The following is a 27,649-nucleotide window of genomic DNA, read 5'->3' as shown; positions in this document are numbered from 1 at the left end:
GGCGATGAGGACCAAGTGCATTGGGAAAAAGACAGTGTCAGTTACCCTGGTAACAGAATTTTAAAATGACACATTTTATTTATTTATTTATTTATTTATTTATTTATTTATTTATTTATTTATTTATTTATTTATTTATTTATTTATTTTATATCCCGCCTATCTAGTCAGCTCAGGACCACTCTAGGCGGCTAACAAAGGCACCATCAAAAATCAGTCCAAGTGCTGTTTACATCTTGTTATCTTGATCATCCGTGGTCCAATTGCCCTTTTGAAAGCCCATTACCATGTAATTATCACCTTCTTTTTCTCATGTAATGCAACTTCCATCCCTTTACTCCATCTCACCCAGTCCCTACCTCTCGACCATATCCTCTGTGGCCTGTTATGTTCCATCTGTTTGAGAAAACTGATTGTAATCCATGAAAGTTCACATTGAAATAAATTGTTAGTCTTCAAGGTGCCAGAACTCTTTTGTTTTTAATTTTGCTATAGATAATTTGAGAGAGACACTGAAATTCCCTCACAGATGTTCTTCAAATCCTGATCTCTTGCCTCCACAGTCACAGCTAAAGGAACATAAAACGTCATGCTTTAGTATTTCAAGCCAATCTTTACTTATTCTTAAAATCCTTCTTTACAGCCATCTGCCAAATCCAAGCCAAATCTAACACTTCATGGCTGCATTCTTCTGGAGTATTGGAGGTGATCTATGTATTGAAACCAATGGCTTTCTAGCTCAGGTTTGAAATGAATGGCTATGTATTTCTTCCCTGGCATATGGTAAAATAAAGACTTAATTTAGGCATTCCTAGGAGTGATTTATTGGGGAAAGCACCCACTTTCTACCAATCTGAGGCTAATATATTAAGTTTGGAAATATCCCAGGAAAAGATGCTTCCACCATAAGATCCAGGAAAGTAGAAGTTCAACATAAGGCTAATATCAGACTCATGTGGAACAGCTGGAGTAGCTATGATGGCTGCAGCGCTGGGAAGTGAAAAAGAACAAGATCAAACTTAGCAAGATGTTGACCTCACATTTAGGCACTGAAAGCACTGTTTACCCTCTCCCGTGATGGGATTCCCCTGAGCTGCATGCCTGAGCAATCAGATTTGCAAATGAATCCCATGTTTATTGCTCAACGGCCAATCATAAAATTCAGGAAAATGCAGAGCGAGTTTATCTCAGAAAGGGAGAAACAGATGTTTAACTTATGAAATCTAATGGCTGCTGAATACTCCTGTCAAAGTCTTAGCTGTGGGATCGAATTGTAAGATATGGAACAGGCTGCTGAAATAATAATTCCCAAGTCTCCCCTCTGGTACAATTGAGCCCAGACAGCCTCTGGGTTTACTGAGGAACTACAGTCTGGGCAATAGACAGTACAAATGCTATAAATATCACTGTAAATATAACCAAACAGTGTTGAGACTGAGAACAAATTATTGTGCCTACTTTGTGCCAATTTACAAATGACACAGTTGTAGTTCTCTGCCCCGGTTACTTACACTGAGTAGCTGTCCAGCAGAGCTTTTTCAGGTACTAATGACTATTTAAACTGGTGCTGGTAGAGATGTAGTGAAGCCCTTGGACGCTTGCTGTGACAGGTCTGCTGAGTACTTTGAGAACAGTCACTCAGATTTGCCTTGACATTGATGCCATCCATGTTAAAGTTCCTACAGAGATGTTCACAGTATTGTACTCGATGTACTCAGAAAATGTAGACAAAGTGCTTTGAAGGGTGCAGCTGACCACCTCTACGCATGTTTACTACACAGAGATCAACAGAAGTTATTATATCAAGTAGAACTGCCAACTTTAGTTTTAGATTCCATCGTATGATCCTATATTCCATGTCAGGCATTGCTGATTCTTGTCATGACGTGGGCTGTGGAGGACTGGAATTTGATCTGGAATAATTGTTCCCGCTGCTAAATATGATATGACAATGTAACAATGGCTTAGAAATAGCATTTGAGTTACCAGTAAGGCCAGTAGCTGGTGAACATAGACGTCTCTTGGATCTCTGCAAAAGAGCATGGCTTCCCCTGCCCCACATGTTACTTGGTCAGAACCACCAGTTTCACTTCTCTCTTATACTCCACCACCACTGCCCTGCTCCTTGTTTTGAAGGCTAGATAAGGATACCCTGCAAAGCTGCTGGAGTGGTCTGAGCTGCTTTGTTAGACTGAATCAGCTTCATGATCACAAACAACATTCCAGAACTAACGTAATCCACCCTGGAAAGGCCACTTTTCAGGGCAAAGAAATAATGGAATGCAGAAGATGGGTCTGCCTTTGCAGTCTTAGCTTAAGGGGAACAGTTCCATAGGGACCCAACTCATTTTAAAAATATTGTCTAATTTTATTTGAAGAAAGATATGCAACAGAGAAACAGGAGCAAAATAATGAGCTCAACATTCCTTTCTTTTAAAAAAAAAGCACTCCATGTGAAGAACAGGTTGTGAGAGTATGTGTAGTCTGATCTTTAAAACTGGAGTGCCCATGGCAGATGAAGAAAATAATCTAAATGGCTAAAAACAGTACAGTAATTACACAATAAATTGCATGCATATTGGGCAGGGATTCTGTATAAAACAGCATGCTACCCCAGTCCCAGAAGGAATGGAAGCGGCTTAGACAATACTGCTTCTTTTTGCCAAAGCAACAAAGAAGCTAAACAAAAATGCAAACTATTTTAATTGATCCCGCCTGGCTCCCTGGGGGGTATTGTGTTATTCAGCTTGTGGGCAACAGAACCAAGGAAGTTGTCCCATATCCATCTGCATGTAGTCTACTCAGAAACACGGAATACACAGAAGGCCAGCAAAAATGAAATCAGTGGTTGGCTCAGAGGATATCTAAATCACATGCAAATCTGACAACAACATACCTCCAAACTGGAGTCTCAGGGGTAGCTCAGGCAAGGACCAGTGCAGCTGATCTCACTGTGGTTCCGCTCTTTAAATTATTTGCTTTTCTCTCATTTTATGAATTGTCAAATATGCACATGCTATTGCCAAAACTTTGGAAAATCCAAGAAACAAATACCACCCAAGGGGGTTTCCAGTATGATTATACAGGGCCAAAGAAAGAAGACCAAAGGGAAAACATCACTATTTCCAATCATCTAAGTATCCCATTAAAAAAAAAGACATAGGATATGCAGATCATGTTATTAATAGAGATACCATGGTGAGTTGCTCAGCTGATGATCCACTAAGGCTAGCTAAATATACCTTACATGATTTCGAGTGAGCACCACAAGATACTGATTGAATAACACGTAATAAATAATAATCATGTGCCGTCGAGTCAATTCTCACTTATGGATGCCCTTTTTAAGGCTTTCTAGATTTTAAAAGTAATTTACCATTCCCTTCTTCTGGGGCTGTGCAGTTTGCCCAAGGTCACACTGACAGGCTTTTCCCCTTGGAGGCACCGTGGGGAATGGAATTCCTAACCTATTGCACACTTTTGAAAGGATCTTTTCTGCAATCCCAAATTCTTTAGCTGGCATGACCAGTGCAACACGTACAGTCCAAAAGTAACTTTTCCAAACTCTGCACACAGAAATGTTCGGAGTCTCACACAGGTAGCAAAACTAGGAAATATACCCAAGTAATCCAGAATGCCACAAACCATGTAAAACCTGTTTTGTTTTTTTTCAGGAAGATTGATAAGGCCAGCAATACAAAACAACAGGACTTCTGTGTCTGTTCTCCAGTGGCACAGAGATCTATGCAGGCCAATATATGAAGAAAATCAGTTAAAATAAGTAGTAAAAGAAAAGAGACCAAAGATTTAAGAAGCTAGTTGCTCTCACTGAGCACTGTGCATGACCTAAAAAACCCTCCCAAATCTGCAATACATTTTTTTTCAGTCCTCAGTTTTTGTTATGCAAAACTAATCTTCCAGTAAGGTAATGGTAAAAGTTCCCCTTGACATTTAGTCCAGTCGTGTCCGACTCTAGGGTGTGGTGCTCATCCCCGTTTCCAAGCCCTAGAGCCAGCGTTTGTCCGTACAGTTTCCATGGTCACGTGGCCAGCACAACTAGACACGGAACACCGCTACCTTCCCACTGTGATGATACCTATTTATCTACTCGTGTTTGCATGTTTTCAAACTGCTAGGTTGGCAGAAGCTGGGACAAGCGACGGGTGCTCACTCTGTTGCGTGGATTCAATCTTACAACTGCTGGTCTTCTGACTTGCAGCACAGAGGCTTCTGAGGTTTAACCCACAGTGCCACCATGTCCCTCATCTTCCAGTACTTCATCACAATTCCTTTTATAGCAGCCTCTTCTTTTTTAATTGCTCAGGAGGACCCAGGTTTTCCTCCAACCCTTACATGTATGAAAAGTAAATCCAGTGGCATAGCATGGGAGGGGTACAGGGGGGTCACCCTGAGGTCCTTGTGCTCCTCTTTTCCCTCCCAGCAGTACGAGTCCAGGCCACTAAGGGCGCTGGGAGTACTGCCAGAGTGGACCTCAAGGGGCTCTGCAGCCACTTCATGGCACCACCCCAGGGGCTTCTCCTGCCCCCGCACTGCATCACAGAGCCAACAAGTGACCTGTGCCCCACAATATTTGCCACGGGTGCTGGCAACCCACCCTACACCACTGAGTAAACCCAAGAGAGTCACTGGCTTTTGAATTTTCAGTTTGGCTCAGATTTTAAAGACATTATCAAAGTTTCACTGGCAACAAGGGCTAGGTCAAGATTTTGCTGCCTAAAATACATAAGAAGTTGGTCGCATTCTGTGAACCAAAGCCCACCAGGTTGCCAGCAGATTCATATATCAACGCCATTCTTCACCGCTCCCAGGCCAATAAGCTGATTTGCAGAGTTGCCAGAGCTCTGTCTTGTGACAAAGATGGAAGAAAGAACTGGAGAGCTCAGAAATGGTCAAGAGGGTTCCCAGTGTTGCCCCCTGCTCTTTCCAGCAATTGCCCCTTAAGATTGGCACCTCACTCTGTCTAATGGTAGGTAACAAATCAGCAAATGCTCAGATCTGAAAATCAGTATCCCTATAATTTTTGTAAACCTCTAATTATGAATCAGTCCCTACTAAAGATAAGAAAAAGAAACTGAAACATCAGTTCCCTCGAACACTGAGAAGGGGAAATGAAAGTGGGCAGCATCACACTCATACCCAGGAATTATTCAGCCACCTTTAGCCTGGTTGTGCTACTGATTTACCACTGCCACCCCACCATACTCTACTGAAACAAAACAGAGAGAAAACAGGTCAAGTTCACATGCTAGAAACTAGAGTTTTTTTGTTAATAAATCCCCTGCTTCTGGCTTTTAGAATGGCAACCTGCTCTTCCAGTCGCTGCCTGGGGCTAGTAACGTGGACTGGGTAAGCAGGGCGCCCAGCAGGCACATTTAACAATTTGAACAAAATTATCCCATCAACTGAACTGAAAAACGTTTGGCCATTATCCAGTTAGCAGCTATCCAGGCATGGGCATGTAGCCTCACCACTAGGCTAAAGCAGTAGCAACATGGGAAGTAGCATATTTCTCTGTCTGACAGCAATCACTGGGCATTTTTTCCCTCCGACTAGGAGACTGAATTCTAATAATAGCAGGCAGTGAGTGCTCTTTCTGGCAACAGATACACAACCAGCATGCACAACATGGCTGATGCCAAAGGAGGGAAGCTGTCTAGAGGGTATCTGAATATGTTATCAGACACCATGTACATAAATGAGACTCTCTTTTCCAAGTAAGCACAGTGACCAGATAGTGACCCGAATTACTTCATGCAGGTAAGAGATCTTTAAACCTTCCTCCAGCCATTTCCTTCACACAAACCCCACCCTTCAGGAAGAAAAAAAATGGGAGGAGTAATATCAATTAGTGCATGCATAAATGAGAAGAACTGTTCATGCCAGTATTTCCCATTCATGATTCGGAATGATTCTGCAATCAAAGTAAGCACATCTCCCATGCCATCACCCCTGCCCCTGGCTCTCTTTTCTCCTTTTTCCAGAAAATTGCAGCTTTATGCTCACTTTGGGCTGAATTAGATGCCATGGAGAGCTTATTAAAAATTATTATTCCCTAAATGCTAAAGCTGTCTGATCATAACCCCATATGTTTTTTAGATCTGACCCTAAAAACTGTATCAGACAAATAATGCTTCTGCATATGAACAGTCTATCTTGTAGAAAAAGCAAGTGCATATCACAACCTCAAGTTGTCTCCACATAATAGTTCTGTGGTGTGCACTGTAGCATCCATACACAATATGGCTCAGAAGTAAGCCCAGGAAAGAACCTCTATATTCTTTTTTTCAGTACAGCTCCTGGCACATTCAGTTGTCATAATGATGCTACATGCGCACTCAACACTTCTCACATTTCTGGCATCTAGCCTGTTTCTCCTACGTGGCTCTAAACCTGTGGAGACTATGCTTCCTGCATGCACGTTACACATCACAGCTTGATGTTCTCCAGCTCAAACTTTATTTTAAGCAGTTCATCATCATAATTTTCCCTGTTTTGTTTGTTTGGCCACAGGATGTTTGAGATTCCTTCCCCCTCCCCTTCTGCAGCTGCTCCTTTTGTTTTGCCGGCATTTACACTGCGTTGCCGTAGCTTTCAAGACATTTCATAACAGGATGGAGATCAAAAAGCCCCAGTGAAAATTAGAAAATGGGAAAACAATGAGGAATGAATCACAATAAACCAGATACCATTTGTAGGGCTGGAAGTCCTCTCTTGACCCTTTTGTAGAACTGCTTCTGTCGCCTCAGACAGCTTTGCTGTCTGTCAAACTGTTTTCTTGAACTATTCCCGTAAGAAATAATAACCAAGGGCCAAGCTGGACATTTAACAGAAACACAGGTTTCTCGGCCCAAACATCCAGTTAATGTTTCCATGACAGAAGGGGAAGGCATGAATGGGTAGAGAATTTCTTTAATGGTTCCTCCAGTTCCTGTTTTAAACCACCCCCACCCCCAACACACACACGCACACGCACACGCACACGCACACACTTTTCTCCCAGGCCTAGGCAAACACATGTTTGGGAGTGTTACCTGGGAAAAGCTGACAGGGAACAGGACAAGAAGCATTACACTACCACATTCTTATTCTCGCACATTTCAAGGAACTCAGGACAACACACAGGAGTTCAATCGCCCTTTGTTTAATTACCCCAACAATACTGAGAAGTAGATCAGTCTGAAAGACTGTAAGCAGCCCTCTGTCTCGCTCTCTCTGAATGTGGATTCGAACTAGAATCTTCCCAACCCATGCTGACACACCAGTTCTCCATGCTATTCAGGCCGTTCTCCGTGGTCACTGTTTCTCCCCTAAAAATCATACCTCCTCCCTCTGTTATTTATAACTCAAGTAAGAGATGAAATGATTCCATAAAGGAAACCATGATCTCGCGTTTCCAAGAGCTGAGCAAGATTGTTGAGTCTGGACTATTAGGACTATAATTCATAGGGTTGCCATAAATCAGAAGTGACTTGATCATAGAATCATAGAAAAGTGAAATTGGAAGGGACCTACAAGGCCATCAAGTCCAACCCCCTGCTCAATGCAGGAATACAATCAAAGCATGACACATAACAACAACAGCAAACCTATAGTGTATGTGAGCCTGGAATATCTTGTACTATAACAAGGACAGAGGAGGCGTTTCTTTCCAATTCCCTCTTAGTACAGTTCTATATCAATACCACCACCTTACCCACTTTCAGCTAGTTGACTAATGTCACCCATCTCCCAAATAAACATGGTTTCAAACACCTAGCTGGCCAGCCCTGGCAAGAATGGAGCACCAGGAAAACCTGAGTGTAAAAAAACTGAAACAGCTCTGCTCTCTCTCTCTCTCTCTCTCTCTCTCTCTCTCTCAGCAAAGTTAACATTCCAACAGAATAGCTTTTGAACACATACAATAAAACAAATATAAAACACCGTCAATATTAATAGCTTTAGAGCCTCGTGGCGCAGTGGTTAAACCGCTGTACTGCAGCCAAAACTGTGCTCACAACCCGAGGTTCAAATCCCAGGTAGCCGGCTCAAGGTTGACTCAGCCTTCTATCCTTCCGAGGTCGGTAAAATGAGTACCCAGCTGACACGGGGGGGGGGGCAATGTGTAGCCGGCATAATTAACTTGTAAACCATCCAGAGAGTGCTTGAAGTGCTATGGGGCAGTATATAAGCAGCATGCTTTGCTTTATTAACAGCTTTTCTTGGCTTCTTTTATTAATTAGTGAGCCACAGTGGGTACAGTTACTCACCATAACTTTTTTCTTGTGATAATTATATTTTAAAATATAATTAAAACATGATCTTTATTTTAAAAATAGAAGATTCAATTGATAGGTATATGCACTGCACATAGGAGACCAAATAAGGGCTGGAGACTTTAAATGTGGAATGAAGAATTTCTCTTAATACCTCATGGAATTCATCTGTTTTAGAAAGTGTGTGCAGATTAAATGGAAATGTTCCAAAGTTTAAGATTCTTTACACAAGAAAACATGATAAATATGGACAAGCCAAGCATGTATTGTTGAGATTTTGATATGAAAATGTATTAAATATTAATGTTGTATAGTTAAATGTAAAATGGCTGATTTTACCTGGGTCACTGTACTGATCGTATTCAGGTGTAGTATCAAAGATTAAGACTTAATGTTGTATAGCTGTGCACATGATGAAACTTTGTGTAACAGAAAATGAAGAAATGTCTTTTCTGATTGGTCACAGAACTGTACTTAAGTCATGTGTAAAATGAACGTCTTTATCTGCTGTAAGTCAGATCACTTTTTCCTATGCTGTGTGTTGCTTCATGTCACGTTATGCTGCCAGAGGAATGTTTACTCTCTCTATATATATGTGAATAGACTAAGTTGTTGGCTTTACTCTCTCAGTGTCATAAGTATCTCTGCTAACCAACATCTCCTTAATCTGCTGATGTTATGAGAACACATGTTTTAATCAAAATTCTTAACATGTATATGATGTGTGGGTCTATCAGCACAAACTAGAGTGAAAGGAAAAATATGCATGAAAAGATGTAAGATTGCTGTAAATAATGCCAAGAAAAAACAACAACCTATCATTCTGTCTGTTTACTGTCATTCCTAAGTTAGGATCATCTTACTTATCTATCTACAGTGGTGCCTCGCTTAACGACGTTAATTTGTTCCAGCGAAATCACTGTAGAGCGAAAACGTAAAGCGAAAATAAAAAACCCATTGAAACGCATTAAAACCCGGTTAATGCGTTCCAATAGGCTAAAAACTCACTGTCCAGCGAAGATCCTCCATACGGCAGCAGTTTTTGGTGCCTGTATAGTGGAGAATCCATTCCTAAGCACAGCGGGGAGCCATTTTGAGCACCCAGCGGCCATTTTGAAAACCCAACTATCAGCTGTTTTGATCGCTGTAATGCGAAAAATCAGTTCCCGAAGCAGGGAACCAATCTTCACAAAGTGAAAAAACCCATTTAAAACATCGTTTTGCGATCACAATTGTGATCGCAAAAGCATCGTCACAAAGTGGATTCGTCGTAATGCAGGGCAATCGTTAAGCGGCGCACGACTGCATCTATTTTCTGTCAGTTCCAAATACGGTAACTGTGTTTCTCTGTGACAGGCAATTATTGAGCTCACACCCTCAAGGTCAAATAGTTTATATATGTTCAAAGCAGGACTTGGTACAAATTCACCAGCACTTTGTGTGTACTATATATATAGATTATGTACACACACACACACACACACACACACACACACACACACACACACACACACACACACACACACACACACACACACACACAAAATTAGAAGATAAATAATCCAAATCCTATTTGAAAACAGCACTGAACATCATACTTAAAACTTATACTGTAACTCTTCTTTGTTTTTTATAGTTAATTGTATAAATACATCCGTATAAGCCTATGTTCACCTGTGCAAAAAAGAACATGGATTGCTATGAAAAACATATAGAGTCCTTCCTGGCCATAAGGTGGCAGTATTGCTTTCCCTCACGCAAAAGTCACTAGCACTACACAGTAATGAAAACTTTTTGAGGGTCTATAATATGGCCATGATGAAAAACTACCATGACTATACATTACCTGGCATAACATGAATTTAGAAATTATACTGGAAAAATATACTAGAAATCAGCCACACTGTGTTACACAGATTATTTACTATTTATTATCTGTTCCTACGGCCAAGACCTCTAAGACAGCAATTGTTTAAAAAAATGTTTTGACTTTTGACTGTCTGATTGACTGGTTGACTAACTGAAGTCTCACTAACTTCAATGGCTCTTCTGTCAATATGACTAAATCTGGATCCACCCCCTACATCTACAGATTTTGATGAGGAGATTTCATCAACAGAATGGAGGAAAAAGTGAAAAGGAAAAGAAAATGGAGAGCGAGGCAAAATATTATAGCGCTTTAAGGACTAACAACTTTTATTTCAGCATGGGCTTTCATGGATCAACATCCATGATTTCATTATTTCATGAATCAAAAGCCACTTTGGGTCCCTTGTTGGGAGAAATGCGGCATCATCATCATCATTCAGACACATGGAAGGCAAATATGTGTTCCCTATATTTATTCCACAGTGTCCAACTGATTATATACTGTAGATGACAGACAAAGTGACAATAGTTTGCTAACATAGGAATAGGACTATCATCATCATAGGCATCCTTCAGTCTCAAGAGACTATGGTAACATGCTCTGAATAGAGGAGTGTCCTCTCCAGAGCATGAAGCCCGGGTAAGGTAATATGGAGGATAGGCTGTTACCCAAGCAGCAGATCCCCCCTCTCCACGTCACTGAAATGGCCCAATGGAAAGGCAAAAGCCAATACAACTGGTTCCAGCGACGTCGCAGGAGTTGGCAGAACGACACGAGCTGCCTTCGGGACTCCAGCTCCGGATTTCGCCTCAAGGTTAACTCCTGAAGCCTTTTCCATGAGTGGATATAGCCACAAGACAGTGGAGGTTTGAAATCGGAGTTTTCCTTCTCCTAGATGGGCTGCCTTCCATGGCTGATGAGCCCCACCTACCCGGACTGCTCTTTAATAGTGCGAAAGTATGATCTGACCCTTAAAACTTTCATGCCTCCCAGGCTTATGCAAATCTAATTGGCTTTCCTATTTACCAAATTAAGGCCAGAGATAGAAAGTCCCACCCCTAGGCCCCACCCCCAGGCCATGTGGTGAGGAGACAAAAAGAAAGCCCAGGAAAAAAAACTCAGCAAGGCATCCATGCAAACATACCTGGCCTTCACCCTCAGCCCAGCTTCCCAGGGAAAAGGGTCCAGGGTTTCCCTCAGGACCCTGGGGGAAACCCCCCTCTAAGCATTTCTACTTAGAAAAGCCTGGAAAGGGTTGCCATAAAGTCAGAATAAACCAGGATTAAGCTGGTTGGATAGCTCAGTGGGTTAGATATCCGGCTGCACAGCCAGAGAGTTGGGAGTTCGATTCCCCCACCGGGGGGGGGGGTTGTTTTGTGATAGTTTGTGGTTCATAGGTAGCCATGGACCACCAACCATCACAGATAACAGGTTTTCCAATTCATGCCCACCTCTAACCCCCCCCAGAACGACCAAGCTATGGAGAGTTCAGGGCTGAGAGCAAAGCTCTCAGGACTACTAGCTATTGATTTCTAGCCAGGATGTTAAGACAGACAGACTTGGATATCAAAGGAATACTAAGAGCCAACTATGGGACAGCGGTGAGGGTCTGTCAAGGAACAAAATTATTTTCTACCCTTTAGAAAGTACAGAAAGCTAGATTATTAATATATGTAGAACCCTAAGAATTACTGATCTTTATTTAGGTCTTTAAAGATGCACTGGGATTTGTTGATGTAACCAGCTTCTGTTGTCTCCTTCTTGAGTAATCCCTTCTTTCTATTATAAAACTTTAATACAACATGGTACCCACAGCTAACGACTTCACCTTTGACAATATTGTATACCTACACATCTATGAGAGTAGGCACATATAAGGCACCATAGTATCCAATGGCTGGCCTGGACCAACGCCTTCTCAGTTAGAAGCCTCTTCTCTATATCAGATTTAATCATGATTCATGGGAAAGAATTAGTGGAGAAATCTCACACGTATTTCAACAACTGTAATCTTTCCATCAGCCTAAGGATGGACTGTCACTAGACTAGACAAGTTCCCTTTCTGGATAACATGGTGCAATTGCAAAAGGGATATGTCAGCACTAGGCTACATTGGAAACCCACCAACCATTACACATTTCTACATGACTCCAGCTTCCACCCAGAACACACCACATTGTCTACAACTAGGTTCTCTTGACATCACCAGATTTGCTCAGAAACACAGGACAGGAACTCAGAATTCATGTAGTTACAGCAGCTATTTCATAAACTACCATATCCATTCAGAAGAAAAAGAGAATTGAGAAAACCACAAACAACCTGCTACAAGACAGACCTGCACAAGAGAACAGAACACAATTAGTAGTTATCTATAGCTTCTAGTTGAGACCATGAGCTGTATCATCAATGGCCTGCACTCCATTCTGTATAATACTTGCCTCGACCAGGCTTGGGGGTCTGGTCTGCACTTCCCTACAGACAGCCCCACAATCTTAACCAATTATTGACACACAATAGGCATTAATGCATGTAGACTGCGACAGAAACAAGATCCTGTCACAAACCTAGACTCCGGTGGCATTTCCCCATCTATAGTAGCAGCAGCATCAAGAATCCCAACAATGTCAGCAACAACTTTAGGGACTTATTTAATTATTTATACTGTAGAGTGGACCCTTGACTTACAGACGGCTTGACTTACAGACTTTTTGAGTTACAGACTTCTCTGGCTGCAAAATTTAGGTTTGACTTGCAGACTGAGATTTGACTTACAGACCAGAAAAAAACCAAAATGGAACAAAAACGGCCTGTTACGGGATTAATCGGTTTTTAATGCACTGTAGGTCAATGGAGACTTGACTTACAGACTTTTTGACTTGAGAACCACCTTCCAATACGGATTAAGTTCTCAAGTCAAGACCCCACTGTAATGCGATACATACCATCTTCTGCCAGCAGTGATTTCTACACAGGAGATATAGGACAGTCCTTGTGCAAAAGAATGAATGGACACCAATCTGAGAACAAGACTGGCAATATAGAGAAACTGGTTTGAATGCTTTTGCCAACCAATAAACAAGAGATAGAATTTGCCATTCATTCCCTACCAGATAGAATGTGAACGGATTTGTCCTCTCTTCTTAGCTGGATGGCAACACAGAAAAGCTGGTTTCAGAACACTTCAGTCTCCCAGAACACTTTGTTCAGCATCTTAAATTGTGCTGTCATAGAAGGAAAAAAAAAGAATTATGAAGACAGACTTGAGAAAAAAATAGTACACATTAATTCAGACGAAATATCTGGGATGAAATTATGAACCACACCTGACAGGATTATTCCGTTCTCATTGTCCTAGTTATTATCCTCTGCAGTTTTGGACCGTCCTCCTCTCTCTCTCTCTCTCTCTCTCTCTCTCTCTCTCTCTCTCTCTCTCTCTCTCTCTCTCTCTGTGTGTGTGTGTGTGTGTGTGTGTGTGTGTGTGTGTGTGTGTGTGTGTGTGTGTGTGTGTGTGTGTGTGTGTGTGTGTGAGTGAGACCCCACTTCTTGAATATCTTCTGGATATTGTTTTCCTTTTGTTTTCCTTTCCTATTGTTTTATGGATATTGTTTTCCTTGACAGACTCTGATGTCTCTCACATAAAAATGTCAGCCAATCTTATCACCCTGCCTAGCATTTCCTGATCAACAATCTGAAAGTCCCATTCCTGTGTTAAAGAACCTTTGCCACTTTCTCTATTACCTGTGCTCCCAACTGGCCATGAATGTCATCACCATGGAATAAATATAGGGGACATGTATTTTCATTCCATGTCTGAAGAAGTGGATTTTGATCCATGAAAGTTGATGCTGAAATAAATCTGTTAGTGTTTAAAGTGCTGCAGTATTTTGCCCCCTGCTTACTCTCCACTGCCTTGACTTTTGCCTATATGCTGTGACAGGCTAAATATGGCTTTGGAAGCCTTGGAAATCAACAGATTGAGTTCACTAGGATTCAGATGAGGCAGCATTTTCTAGTAACCAAGTAATGACCCATTGACTTTTGCAGCAATTACTATGTTTCCATGACCGGAACTTGGAAACACTCCAGACTTGAGGTCACTGTGACTTGAAAATTCTTTGCAAAGAAAGATTAAGCAGGATATTGTGTCACAATTTAAAACATTTTGTGGCTCTTTAAAGATGACCATGTTTTGTTTGGCACAGGTTTTTCTGGATTGCAGCCCATTTCATCAGATGCAAGTAGGCTGCAACTTACAAAACCATATGCCAAATAAAACTTGTTAGTCTGTAAACTGCTGGATAGCTCCGTGGTTTAGGTATCTGGCTGCGGAGTTTGGGAGATTGATTCCCCACACGGCCTTCTTGTAGGGGCTGGACTTGATGACCCCCATAGGACCTCTTCCAGCTCTACAGTTCTTAGATAATGATGATGAGTAAATTTAATTTATATACCATTAGTACGAAGTACTATTCTGGACAGTTTACAACAATAGGTAAAACATACAATACTAGATAGTGATTATACAAAAATTAAAGTGTTAATAAAATAAGAATAAGTGGCACCAAGGACAATTATCTGATAGCAGGACAGGGGGCCAAAAGTCAAATAGGGTCAATGTGGAAAGCCTCCCCGAAAGGCAACTTTTTGTCTTGTAAACATTAGCAGGGAGGGGGCCAAATGTAGCTCTCCTGGAAGCCGATTCCACAACAATGGAGCCACGATGAAGAAGGCCCAACGTCTCACCTCAGCGTGGCTACCCAGAGAAGCATAGTCTGGAAAGCTCTGGTGATGACACTGGGGAAAGATGTTCTGACAGGCAGCGTAGTTCCAAACTGTGTGGGGCTTTATACGTAAGTATCAGAACCTTGAACCTGATCTGGGATGCAACTACTAACCAGTGAAGATGAGCAAGAACTGGGGAGATGTTATCAAATTTGTTCACACCAACCACCAGTCTGGCCACCACCCTCTCGACCTGCTGCAGTCTCTAAATCAGCCTCAAGAGAAGCTACACATAGATTATGATTATGCGCTGCTAAGACTTTTTTTATTTTTATATATATATATATATATATATATAAAATATTATTTTTATATATATATATATTATATATATATTGGTTTTGCCATAACTACCTAATAGAGTCAACCCTTTGGAAATCTTAAATGTCCCTTTGACCATTCATGAAACTTGTTCCAAGGTGTCAAAAGGAATAGAAATGACACTGTGGTAAAAGACAGATGAAGGTTCGGGGGGCTCCAACTCAATTCCAATTGAGTACAAACAGTACAGTTCTGGGTAGTACCCATTCAAACTACAGATGAGGTTGTGTATTGAGGGTAGGTGTATTATCTGATGTTCTCTTCAGTAAAAACTCAAAACCTCTTTGTGTAACAAACTAGGGGAAGGTCTTACTCAGAATAATCCACAACTAGTCTACTCTATGAAAATGATTTTTGTTTGCTTGTTTTCCATGATGAAACATTAGAAAATACTGCCTGAAGTGTGGTTTGTAACACCTCTTTCTGCATATTTGTAACACGTTTTTCTGCATATTTGTAACGCCTCTTTCTGCATATTTAGACTGGTTCTTCAGTTATTCAAGGTACCCAAGAAATCTATGCTAGTTGCAAACCTTACTTCAGTTTCTAGCCACTACTGACACTACTTCTTATATGTCTTCTTGTATAAGCTACAACAGGCTTGCTTTCCTGATAGTTGGCTCATGACTGGATCAGAGAAGCCCTATCCTTCAATTTCTGGGTGAGGTAAGCATCCCGATTGGACCACAAGCTTTTAAAGGTGCTCAATTTCAGCTACTTCTATAAAGAAGGCCGCTGCTTTCTGATGATATTTGTCATCTCATTTTCCTAGATGGAGATGTCAATTCTGCCAAGGTTCTCTCATGAGTTGTCTTCATGGCCTACTTTCTGATTCTTCAGAACAGTTTAAATGAATTCCTGTGAACAAAGTTTATTTTAAATGAATTCCAAGGCACAATCATTTCCAAAATATGATGCTATGTCAATTCCACAAAAATCTTGGCAGGCATCATGCCAATTGTACATGCCAGTACACACAATCAGCCTGCCCTAAAGGGGAAAACATGCTGCACAATTTAAGCAAGCAAGCAAGCAAGCAAGCAAGCAAGCAAGCAAGCAAGCAAGCAAGCAAGCAAGCAAGCAAGCAAGTAGTCCTTATAAAAATTGTTCCTAAGCCTGGCTTACTGCACATAGAAAAATGTAATACACCTGATTTTTCAGTGCCCAGCTCCTCCACGCACCTCATCTGTGAGCTGAGACTGAAATTTTGCCACTATGAGAAAGTACTATACAATGACTACAGTAAAATAAGCAAACACTACCAATATTTTTAAAAGAATCCTTGTAATAATACAGCTGTTAGGGAAGGTAATAATCATAGTGATGATATCTGTGACATGGCCTATGCATTTATTAGCTCAAAGAGGAGTCACCTATCAACACATCATTTATCAGGCAGTTTATTGCTTTGGGCAAGGCATACATTTGGATTCAGTTAGCACTGATATTCAATCTAGATTATTGCCATGGCTCTGTCTCAAATCATTGTTATGGAACAGAAAAAAATTAAACAAATCACAGCATATTTAAAATATTCAGATAAATTATGAATTCATCTGTGTTTTAGTAGCCATGTGCTGTTCTATGTTACAGAGGACAGTTGTCTAAAAGCATGGCATCTTGAAGAACCATCCTCAGTTGGAAGGTATTCTTTACCTGAAGAAGTGTTCAGATGAAATCCTGTGTAAGGATAAAGAACCATGAGAAGGAAGCCCACCAGCAAGGACAGTAGACATACAGGTGACCAAGACTCTGGGTCAAACGAGCATGTGCTTAGGTCACTGCTTCTTCAAGCAGCGACAGCTGTAAGCTTCTCATAGCACTATTCCTCACCTGTATATCTTGATTTCAGCCCTAGTCTTTTTTATGTGCCCCAGGCCAGCCATGTCTCTGCCTTCCATATTATAATCCACTACTAGAGACAGAGTATGCTTATTAACAGTGATATTAAATAAACTGGAGTTTGCTTGTAAAATAGGAACATTGCTAACAGGTAAATAAAATCTTTTTTCTAAACTGGAACCAAATACAGTCTCGTGCCTGAGCTCCTCGCTTATTCTCCCTCTCTCTGTCCTTGTCAAAACCATCCCCTGTTTCTTCATTATCTGGAAAGACCACCTGAGGTAAACTGGGCAAGAGGTGTCACAATAGGGATGGTTTATATTAATTACTGACGGTTTGGCAGGAGGAGTTATCCCTCCTTCCCTCTCCTTCTAGAAGCCAGTGGTCCGACAGGCCTTCTCCCAGTGACTGGGCCAGTCTGAGGGGTGGAGAGCTAAACCCCTTTTCACTTCCCAACTCTCGCAGCTCCTCCCTTTCCTCTTACCTCTCCTTCTCACCCCAAAATGGGGATGTGACCGACGCAGGCTTTCAGCCTCTGCTCTTGGGATTCTCAGGGAGGATGATGTGTGGAGGGGGTGGAGCCGGACCTATTAGGATGGTCCGCCCCAGGAGACTGATGGATCCAAGTGGTTTTCTGATGCCTCTTAAGGATTTTCCTGTTGCCTCAGCAGGTGCTCCCATCAAAGCTCTGGCTGATCTCTGGAATGGGGAAATGGCCAGAGCAGTGGACACAATTGCTCCTAAGCATCCTCTCCCACGAAGTAGAGCCAGGGAAGCCCTCTGGTTCACTAGGGAGCTGGCAGTGATGAAATGGGTGGGATGGAGACTAGAGCAATGATGGTGGAAAACTCAGAGTGAATCCGACCAAACACAGGCTAGAGCCCATTTGAAGGCCTATTCTGTCACAGTGGCTAAAGCAAAGAAAGGGTTCTTTGCCGCTGCTACTACATCTGCACAAAGTCGTCCAATGGAGTTGTTTTGAGTGGTCAGGGGCTTAGTACATGACCTACCAAAAGAACAAAATATTGACCACTCCACAACCTGCTGTCAGGAATTTCCATGACACTTTGCAGATAAAGTCGCTCAGATCCTGTCACAATCCCCATGTGGCCCCTGCTTGTTTCAGCAAACTAAGAGCTCACGCTAAGTCTCTTTTAGCTGCCACCAGTGGATTACATCAACATTACTGTATCTTGTTCTAGTTTCCCTTTTTCAAAATCTTGGGAGCTTTGAATATTTTCTCCCTCTGAGGCAATCAATACAGGTCCCTCAGTTTCTTCATCCCTTTGAATTTGAGGGTTCCCATTTTCCTCAGCACTCTGGAGCTCAACTTGTGCATCCATAACTAACTTTTTACTTTGTTTGGGTGGCATAAACAATACAATTTCTTATTAAACTGGACTGGTTTTTTCCCCTAAGAAAGGCCAAAAGTACAAGCCCTTTCCCTGTCTTTCAGTGGCTTTCCTTGTAATTAGGTTGCGGTTTTCCAAGCAGCTTGCCTCAGCTACCCCCCCCTCCCCTGCTCAAAACCCTTGCCACAATATTTCCCTGTCTCGGCGATTCTTGTCTCCAGACACCAGATTAACTTTCTGTTTGGCTTTTCTTATCACCTCAGATCTATCCTGACCGAGGCTTCCACTCTATCAGCCACTGCTCTTTACCCTCAGAGCTCCAGATTATGAGCTAGCCACTAGGTTTTGTAAATCCTGAGATAAAATGGTTTCTCTTGAGTAGGTATTTTTCTTAGGATTCCCCAGATCTGGGTTCAGAAGCCCCAAAAGTAAGTCTTCACCAAGACTCTAACAGGCAACCACTTCTTACCACAGATTCTAATCCCTTCTAACGAGGAATAAATTTAAACTCAAGCAAATTCAATTTTTCACTGGATTATTTCGTATCCCAGCGCTGTGCCACTAATTTGCCATGATCCTCATGTGGCCCCAGACTGTTTCACCAAACTAAGAGCTCATGCTACGTGTCTTTCAGCTGCCACCAGTTGATTACATCAACATTATCTATTATTAATGATTATGGTCCAGGCCATATGTCATTTTAAAAGAACCAAATAGATATAGTTTATTGTTACAGATGATGATAGTTCAAGAAATGTTGTTAAACTTTTAAACAAACATACTCCTTCATCCACTCTCAACCATCACTCTCTCGCCCAAACTCCCAAACTCTTCTGTACTGCAGCCAAAACTGTGCTCACGACCTGGGGTTCAATCCCGGGTAGCGGCTCAAGGTTGACTCAGCCTTTCTATCCTTCCAAGGTCGGTAAAATGAGTACCCAGCTCGCTGAGGAGCAATGTGTAGCCTGCATAATTAACTTGTAAACCACCCAGAGAGTGCTTATAGTGCTATGGGGCGGTATATAAGCAGCACGCTTTGCTTTGCTTTGTTCTCTCTAAACTCTCAATCTCCCTGACTCCTCCCACTGAGTCTCTTATATCTCATGATTCCGCCCCTCCAAGCACTCCCATAGGTCTATGCAGAAAGCACATTAATATTAATGACCTGGGCGGATGCAACAGATTCACTCTGACTTGGATGCTGTAATTCAGGGGGCCCCAACCAGTCCGTGGACCCAAAAAGTTTGGGGACCGCTGCTGTAACTGATACAGATCCAGTGGATGTAACTTTGGCCCCGGCTTGTCCTGTTTTAATGGGTAGTAGTAGTAGTAGTAGTAGTAGTAGTAGTAGTAGTAGTAGTAGTATACTTTATTACAGTCAAAGACCAGTAAAACCAAATCAATATAAAATAGATACATATAATTATTGTTTAGTAAAGTCAGACGGGGTAATAAAATTCCATTAAAACATGATGTTTTAACGGATACTTTTCAGTTGGTGCAGCCTGATGATGTGGACAGGATTCTTGGAGAGGTGAATGCCACATGTGTGTTAGACCCTTGCTTCTCCTGGCTTATAAAAGCAGCCAAAGGAGGAATGGCCAAGTTGGCATAGGGAGTGGTGAATGTCTCCTTGTAACAGGGCAGGATCCCAGCATGTTTAAAGGAGGTAGTAATAAGACCATTATTGAAAAAGCCCTCTCTGGATTGCAATTTACTGGATAACTATCAGCCAGGCTCAAATATTACATTTCTGGGCAAGGTACTGGTGGTACCATGTGGTGGTTTCTCAGCTCCAAGGATTCCTGGAGAAAGTGGATTACCTAGACCCATTTCAATCTGGTTTCATGCCTGGTTATGGGATGTAAACAGTTTTGGTCACCTTGGTGGATGACCTGTGCCGGGAACTGGACAGCTGGTATTCCTGGACCTCTCAGTAGCTTTCAATACCATCAACCATGGTATCCTTCTGGGCTGTCTCTCTGGAATGGGACTCGGAGGCACTGTTTTACAATGGCTCCAGTCCTTTCTGGAGGGGACAACTCAGAAGGTGGTGCTGGGTGACACCTGCTCAACGGCCTGGCCATTGACCCATGGTGTTTCTCAGGGTTCTGCTTTGTCACCCATGCTTTTTAACATCTACATGAAACTGCTGGGAGAGGTTGTCTGGAGTTTTTGGGTTCAGTGTCACCAGTATGTGAATGACACCCAACTCCATCTAATTCCAGGGAAACTGTCTTGACTCTAAACCAGTGCTTGGCATCAGTAATGGGCTGGATGGGCAAACAAGCTGAAACTTAATCCAGACAAGACAGAGGTGCTCCTGGTTAGTCAGAAAGCAGATGAGGGACTAGAGATACTACCTGTGCTGGATAGGGTTACACTCCCCCTGAAAACTCAGGTCCGCAGCTTGGGTGCCCAGGTCTCGGCAGTGGCCAAGAGTGCATTTGCACAGCTAAAGCTGGTGTTTCAGTTGCACTCATTTCTTCAGATGTTGGATCTGGCTACAGTAACACATTGCCTTAGTTACATCCCATTTGGATTACTGTAACACGCTCTATGTGGGGCTGCCTTTGAAGACAGTTCAATAACTTCAGGTGGCGCAAAGCTCTGCAGCTAAACTACTGACTGGGGCCAGCTACAGGGAGCATATAACACACTTGTTACAAGAACTGCACTGACGACCAGTCTGTTTCCAGGCCCAATTCAAAGTGCTGGTCATTTGTCATGAGTTCTGCCAAAGAAGATCTGGAATCTGAGGGTTAATTACAGCTGAGGAGAATGCTAGGCAATCAGAATCACAGGCAGCTGAATCACCACCAGATTCTCCTCCCCCAGTAGCCAGAGTAGTATAATAATAATAATAATAATAATAATAATAATAATAATAATAATAATAATAATAATAATAATAATAATAATAATAATAAATAAATAAATAAATAAATAAATAAATAAATAAATAAATAAATAATAATAATAATAATAATAATAATAATAATAATAATAATAATAATAATAATAATAATAATAATAATAATAATAATAAAAAAAATACCTTTATTGGCATAATAAATACATACAAGCATACAAAGGGTGCAGAGTACAATTTATGGAAACAGCCCCTAAAACACTAAAACTTTAAATTGGGTTCTCGGGCTGTATTAGTTTTAATTATATCCAACAGAAATTTGCCGAGTGTATTCAGAGAGTTCTCATCGGTACGCTGTAAAATAGAACTAAAATAGGCTTCATCGGTAAGCCAGGGCTTTCGTTGTGGTAGAGAAGCAAAAAATTGGCTCCTCGCAGCCAAGTGAAATGGACAGTGGAAGAAGATGTGGGGTAGCGTCTCTACGACATTCATCGCACAGGGACATAGTCTGTTATTGAAGGGAGTATTGTTAAATCTGCCCGTTAGCACCGCCGAGGGGATTGAATTACAGCGGGCCAAAGAAATCGCCCTTCTAATTTCGGGATTATACAATGTAGAAATATAAATCGGTGGGCTGCCTACTACCAAGGGGAGATTCCAGAACAAGGGTGAACAAGATCTATTAGCGGCTCTCAATAAGTCTTGTGAGTTGATGTCGGCCAATCTTTGTTTGACAGTTCTTAGGGCAGCCTGGAACGAAAGAGATCCTAAGATGTCCGGGTCTAAATCGATCTGTTTGATCTTCCTTAGCCAACCATCAACGGGGGGGCAGCTATCTTTTTTTAGGTGATAAAGTAGGGTTGTTTGAGAGGTGTCAAAATATATTCTAAGCCAGTATTTGCAAGTTCTATACCAAGCAACATCCTTGACTGGAAGTTGTCCCGTTTCGAGACATAAAGCCTCATAGGGGACGCAGTTTGGCATAGCCATGATTCTTCTCAAAAAAGCTGATTGAAAACTTTCTAGTGATTTATGATAAGCATTGATCCAGATAGGAATACCATAAAGAGCTTGAGAAATAGATTTAGCATTAAATATTTTGAGGGCTGCCGGAATTAGGCGGCCCCCTTTATTGTAGAAGAATCTGGAGATTGCCATTGAGGATGTTTTGGCCAGAGTAAGGGACAAGCTTCAGCAAGGACTCATGACATGGAGATCCGAAGCCCTCATGAATGTTTCCCATAGGAACATCAGGTCAACCAGCCCTGAGTTTTAGCAGGGTGAGGTGTTTAGATGGCTGCTGTTGCTATAAAATCTGCACCCAGATGCTGGCAAGCTTGTGGAAGCAACAAGTCAATCTCTGGCTCGCATCCATACTCCTGACTAACTTGAACCTTATTCTCTGGACCCTTGGTTTTAGACTCTGACCCTGGACTACGTTTGTGATTTGGCTTTGGACCCTGACCTCGGATTAGGGTTTGTGATTTGGCTTTGGCATTTTGATATTGGCTTTGCATTCTCTGAACTTCTGACACTGGACTGCCTTATCGGATTCTGCTGTTGAAACCCCCGGGAACGTGACATCATGACCTATAAAGCTCTATACAGCTTGGGCCCAGGGTACCTGAAGGACTGTATCTCCCTATATGCGCCTGTAGCATTCACCCCTTGTTATGGAAAATAAGTCATGCATTATGTTTAGCCTTACAAAAAAAGTGTAAGAGGGGACATTATAGCCATATTTAAATATTTGAAGGGATGTCACATCAAGGAACGGACAGGTTTGTTTTACACGGCTCCAGACACTAGGACAATGAGCAATGGTTTCAAACTACAGGAAAAGAGATTCCCCATATAAACCTATATATACATCTGTGGAAATAAACCATGTCAGAGAAATGCCTCCAATAATCTCCTTTTAAGGTTATTGAATAATTAAATGCTGGAACTCGTCAAACCTCTCATTGCCCCATGGTGGAGTGTACCTACAAAATAATACTCGAAAGTAATGATTTCTGTCATGAAATTTTCTGTATAAAAATTGTGATGGGAATAAAAGCCGATACACAACACTTTAAAAGTTGTTCAGAACACAAAACACAGATTTTTAAAAGGTCTAATATTAAAAGGACCCAAAAAACTGCCAGGTGACCTTCTCTGAAGAGAGCATTCCAACACCAGAAGGGTCTTCTTCCAGCGAGATGTCCCTTTTGTTCTGCCTGCCTGAGGAGTACCAACAGGCTCTGAAGAGCAATTCAAAGTTCAGGCAAGTATGGCAGTAGATAATATTACAGGCAACCCAGTGTGACAAACCCAGACCTACTGGGATCTATCACACAGTTACTAAGCTGCCACCAACCATTCCCTATAATAAGTCACCCAGACCAGGGATGGATTTTTAAACAATAAAAGAATAAGGTTTATTTTAAATACAAACAGGGTAAATAAAACAATCAGGTGAATAAAATAAAGTAACGTGGCTTATTCTCACACACACAAGCATACAGTTTGGTTCACCTAGAACCTTTAACTTAAAGCACAGACCCTGAACCCATCAGTTCTGGCTAACCAACAGACCCCTGAACCTTTCAGGTTGGTACTCTGACACACAGTAGTACCCTGTCAGACACCCAGACTCCCACAACAGCTTCTTCTTCCCCAGCTGCTGCTTCGTCCCAACCCAGTGTCTCACAGTCTGTCTCAGCATCTCCCTTCACCACACAGGCATCACATATTTATACAGTACAGCCCCTCCTCCTGATGTCCCGCCTTCCACTCCCCATAGGATGGAACTTTCCCTCCAAACCCATGACAGACAGGCAACATCAGTGCTGTTATGTAACACCTCCCCTCTTTATAAGTTGTTTTGTAGGGGGAAAGCTAAGGTGCTTTTTCCCAAAAAAACAACCTGTATAAAACACACAACACCAATTATACCTACCATATTATACTTACTTACATTCTAAGTTAACCATAGCAAATATGCATTTAAACATTTTACCATATACAGTACATCAATTTACCTTTATTAATACAAACCAATTTAAAACCAGGTACATTTTAACTTTTTGTTTTCATTATATACATATAGTCCATGTTCTTTCGCCGTCTTCAGTCTTCAGGTCTTCTTGATAAGGCGTCAGCAACACAGTTCACTGACCCTCTGACCACCTTCACTTCAAAGTCATAGTCCTTTTTGAAGTTTCCTACTCAGGTAGGACACTGGATGCTGGTCACCATTCTCATCCTCTTGGCACAGAACTGCTCCTACCCCGCTGTTAGACGCATCGGTGTAGATGATGAACTCCTGGTCGAAGTCTGGAGCACGCAGGACAGGATAGTTGATTAACGCCTCCTTCAACCTCTGGAACGCCGCCTCACAGTCGCTGGTCCACGGGATGCGGTCATCAGCCGTCTTCCTCGTCAGATCGGTCAGCGGAGCCGCAATCTCGCTAAACCTCGGGATGAACTTTCTGTAGTAGCCCACCAACCCAAGAAATGATTTGACTTTTTTTCTTGGTGTTGGGTCTAGGCCAATCACGAACAGCTTCTATTTTGGCCTCCAGGGGTTTTATCATTCCTCCCCCTACCATGTGACCCAAGTATTTTATTTCTGGGCTACCCAGCTGACACTTGTTGGCCTTTACCGTTAGCCCTGCTGCACTTAACCTCTGCAGCACTAACTCCAGGTGTATCAGGTGATCTTCCCAGGTATTACTGAAGATCCCTATGTCGTCAATGTAGGCCACTGTAAAGTCACTGAGCCCTGCCAAGGTCTGGTCCATCAGCCTTTGGAATGTGGCTGGTGCATTTCTGAGACCCAAGCTCAGGACTCGAAACTCATAGAGACCAAAAGGGCTGCAAAAGGCAGTCTTTTCTTGATCCCTGGGATCAATTCTTAATTGCCAATATCCCTTTACCAGGTCCAATGATGAGATGAACCGACAACCCCCTATGGTTTCAATCAGGTTGTCTAGCCTGGGCATTGGGTAGGCATCAGGAGTGGTTACCCGGTTTAACTTCCTGTAATCAACACAAAACCTAATGCTCCCATCAGGCTTGTCCACAAGGACTATTGGAGAGGACCAAGGACTAGAAGAGGGGACGATTATGTTCTCCCTCAGCATTTCGTCCAGCTCCTTCCGCACCTTGTCCCTATAGGGTCCCGTTACTCGGTATGGGGATACTGCCTGCGGGGGTGCATCCCCTGTGTGGATCCGATGCATCACTCCCTTCACTATCCCCGGCTTGTTGGAAAACACCTGTTGATATTTACTAAGCAGCATTTTTAATTCTTGCTGCTGGTCTTGGGTGAGTGCAGGACTGATCTTTACCTCCTCTGGGTTGTATTTTACTTCCCCTCTACCCTCCCAGAAGGGTAATTCAGCTTCCTCACTCTCAGCTGCTTTTATCGCGAATAAAACCCTCTGTTCCCCTCTGTAGTAGGGTTTTAGGGCATTCACGTGAACCACCCTCCTTGCTTGGTTCTCCTCCTGCTCTATTAGGTAGTTCAGGTCTGACATCTTGGAAATGACCCTATATGGTCCTGCCCATTTGAGCTGCAGTTTATTCTCTCTGCAGGGCCTAAGCCAAAGCACTTCCTCCCCTGGGTCAAAGTGCCTCTCTCTAGCTTTGTGGTCATACCATGTTTTCTGTCTGACCTTCTGAGCTTGCAGGTTTTCTGCTGCCAGCTCTAGATTTCTCCTTAGGTCATTCATCAAGGTGTCTATGTAAGTCACAACGTCTTGTGGGTCATCCTGGGTGATCTGCTCCCAATTTTGTTTGATCAAATCAAGGGGCCCTTTCACCCGTCTCCCAAATAGAAGTTCAAATGGACTAAACCCGGTACTGGCTTGTGGCACTGATCGATAAGCAAACAAAAGGGATTGCAGCTTCTGGTCCCAATTGTTTGGATTCTCTGCCAAGTAAGCCCTAATCATGCGCATTAGAGTCCCATTGAACTTCTCAGTTAACCCATTACTTTCAGGATGATAGGCAGTGGTTTCCTTGTGCTTAATTCCACAGATCTGCCATAAGCGTTTCATGAGCTTTGATGTGAACGATGCTCCCAAATCTGTGATTATCTCTGAGGCAAATCCCATCCTGGACATATACCCCACCAAAGCATCGGCCACTGTGTTAGTCTCAATGTTAGTCAAGGGTATGGCTTCAGGATACCTTGTGGCATGGTCCACAATTGTTAGGATGAACCTGTTCCCCCTCTTTGTGGCCTTGGGCAAAGGTCCCACTATATCCACCCCTATGCATTTGAACGGAGTGTCAATCACAGGCAAAGGGCACAACTTTGCTTTGGTCCTGTCGCGGTTATTCCCCTGCCTTTGACACACATCACATTGTTTACAGAACTCCCTGATCTGCTTCCCTATGTCAGGCCAGTAGAAATTCTGTGTGATTCTCTGCTGTGTCTTGTTCACTCCTAAGTGCGCAGCAAACATGTCAGAGTGACCCCTTTGTAAGATCATAGGGCGATACTTTTCAGGTACCACCAGCTGACTTCTGATCCCATCTCCCCCTTTTGAGATATTCCTCAGGGTTTCTCTATATAAAATCCCCTTTTTCTCCAGAAATCTCACTGGGGTTTCAGGTGTTAGCTGGGCGTCAGTCACCTGTTCAAAACACTTTTGGAGAGTGGCGTCTGCCTTTTGCTCCTGTCCAAATCTGCTGTCTGTGGTTAAGGTTTCCACCACAGCTTCTGAACTTCCCCCACCTGCTTCCGTCTCTGGCTCATCATTACCCCCCTGAACTGTCCCTGTGGTGGCTTGTGAGCGTGTAATCACTAGCACCCGTTTCACATGTTCAGCCAGGTCATTTCCCACGAGCACGGCTGCTGGCAGAGTCGATGAAATCGCTAGCCGCCAAACTCCCCTCCAGCCTTGAAAGTTGACAGGTACCTCTGCTACTGGCAGAGAGATTACCTGGCCCTCAATCCCTGCCACCTTCATGCTCTCATTTGGGATTATAAACTCCCTAGGGATGATATCTGGATGGCACAGGGTTACCTGGGAACAAGTGTCCCGCAGCCCCCTATACTGACGGTCAAGTATTCCTACGTCCACCCCTGCTGTCTCAAACAACTGAGAATCTGTTTTTATCAGCAAGCAGCACTTTACCTCCAGTAGAGGACCATTTTCCTCAGCCTGATCAGCATAGGCAGCTGTCCCAGACTGAGTAGCCATGGCAACAGGCTCCCTCTGTGACACTGAGCCTTGCTCTTTCTGGACACAGAACACAGCTTTTGGCTTGGTCCCACTAGAATTCTGAGGCACCATTCCTTTTAGCTGCTTCAATTTCTCACACTCTGAGATCAGATGAC

At 42.5% G+C, this 27,649-nt stretch overlaps 1 long non-coding RNA gene across 1 annotated transcript in view; it reads right to left on the bottom strand.

The window, feature by feature from the left end:
* Positions 1-27,649, bottom strand: part of LOC140703106 (uncharacterized) — a 117,380-nt gene that overhangs the window by 77,544 nt on the left and 12,187 nt on the right. Inside the window, exon 2 of the long non-coding RNA XR_012082432.2 lies at positions 13,254-13,367. This is a non-coding gene — a long non-coding RNA (uncharacterized LOC140703106). The remainder of the gene's footprint in view (positions 1-13,253; positions 13,368-27,649) is intronic.

Source organism: Pogona vitticeps, chromosome 1 (assembly GCF_051106095.1).
Source record: "Pogona vitticeps strain Pit_001003342236 chromosome 1, PviZW2.1, whole genome shotgun sequence".
Taxonomy (NCBI): Eukaryota; Metazoa; Chordata; class Lepidosauria; order Squamata; family Agamidae; genus Pogona; species Pogona vitticeps.
Note: the sequence above shows the minus strand (reverse complement) of the source record. Positions and strands in the feature narration are given on the sequence as shown.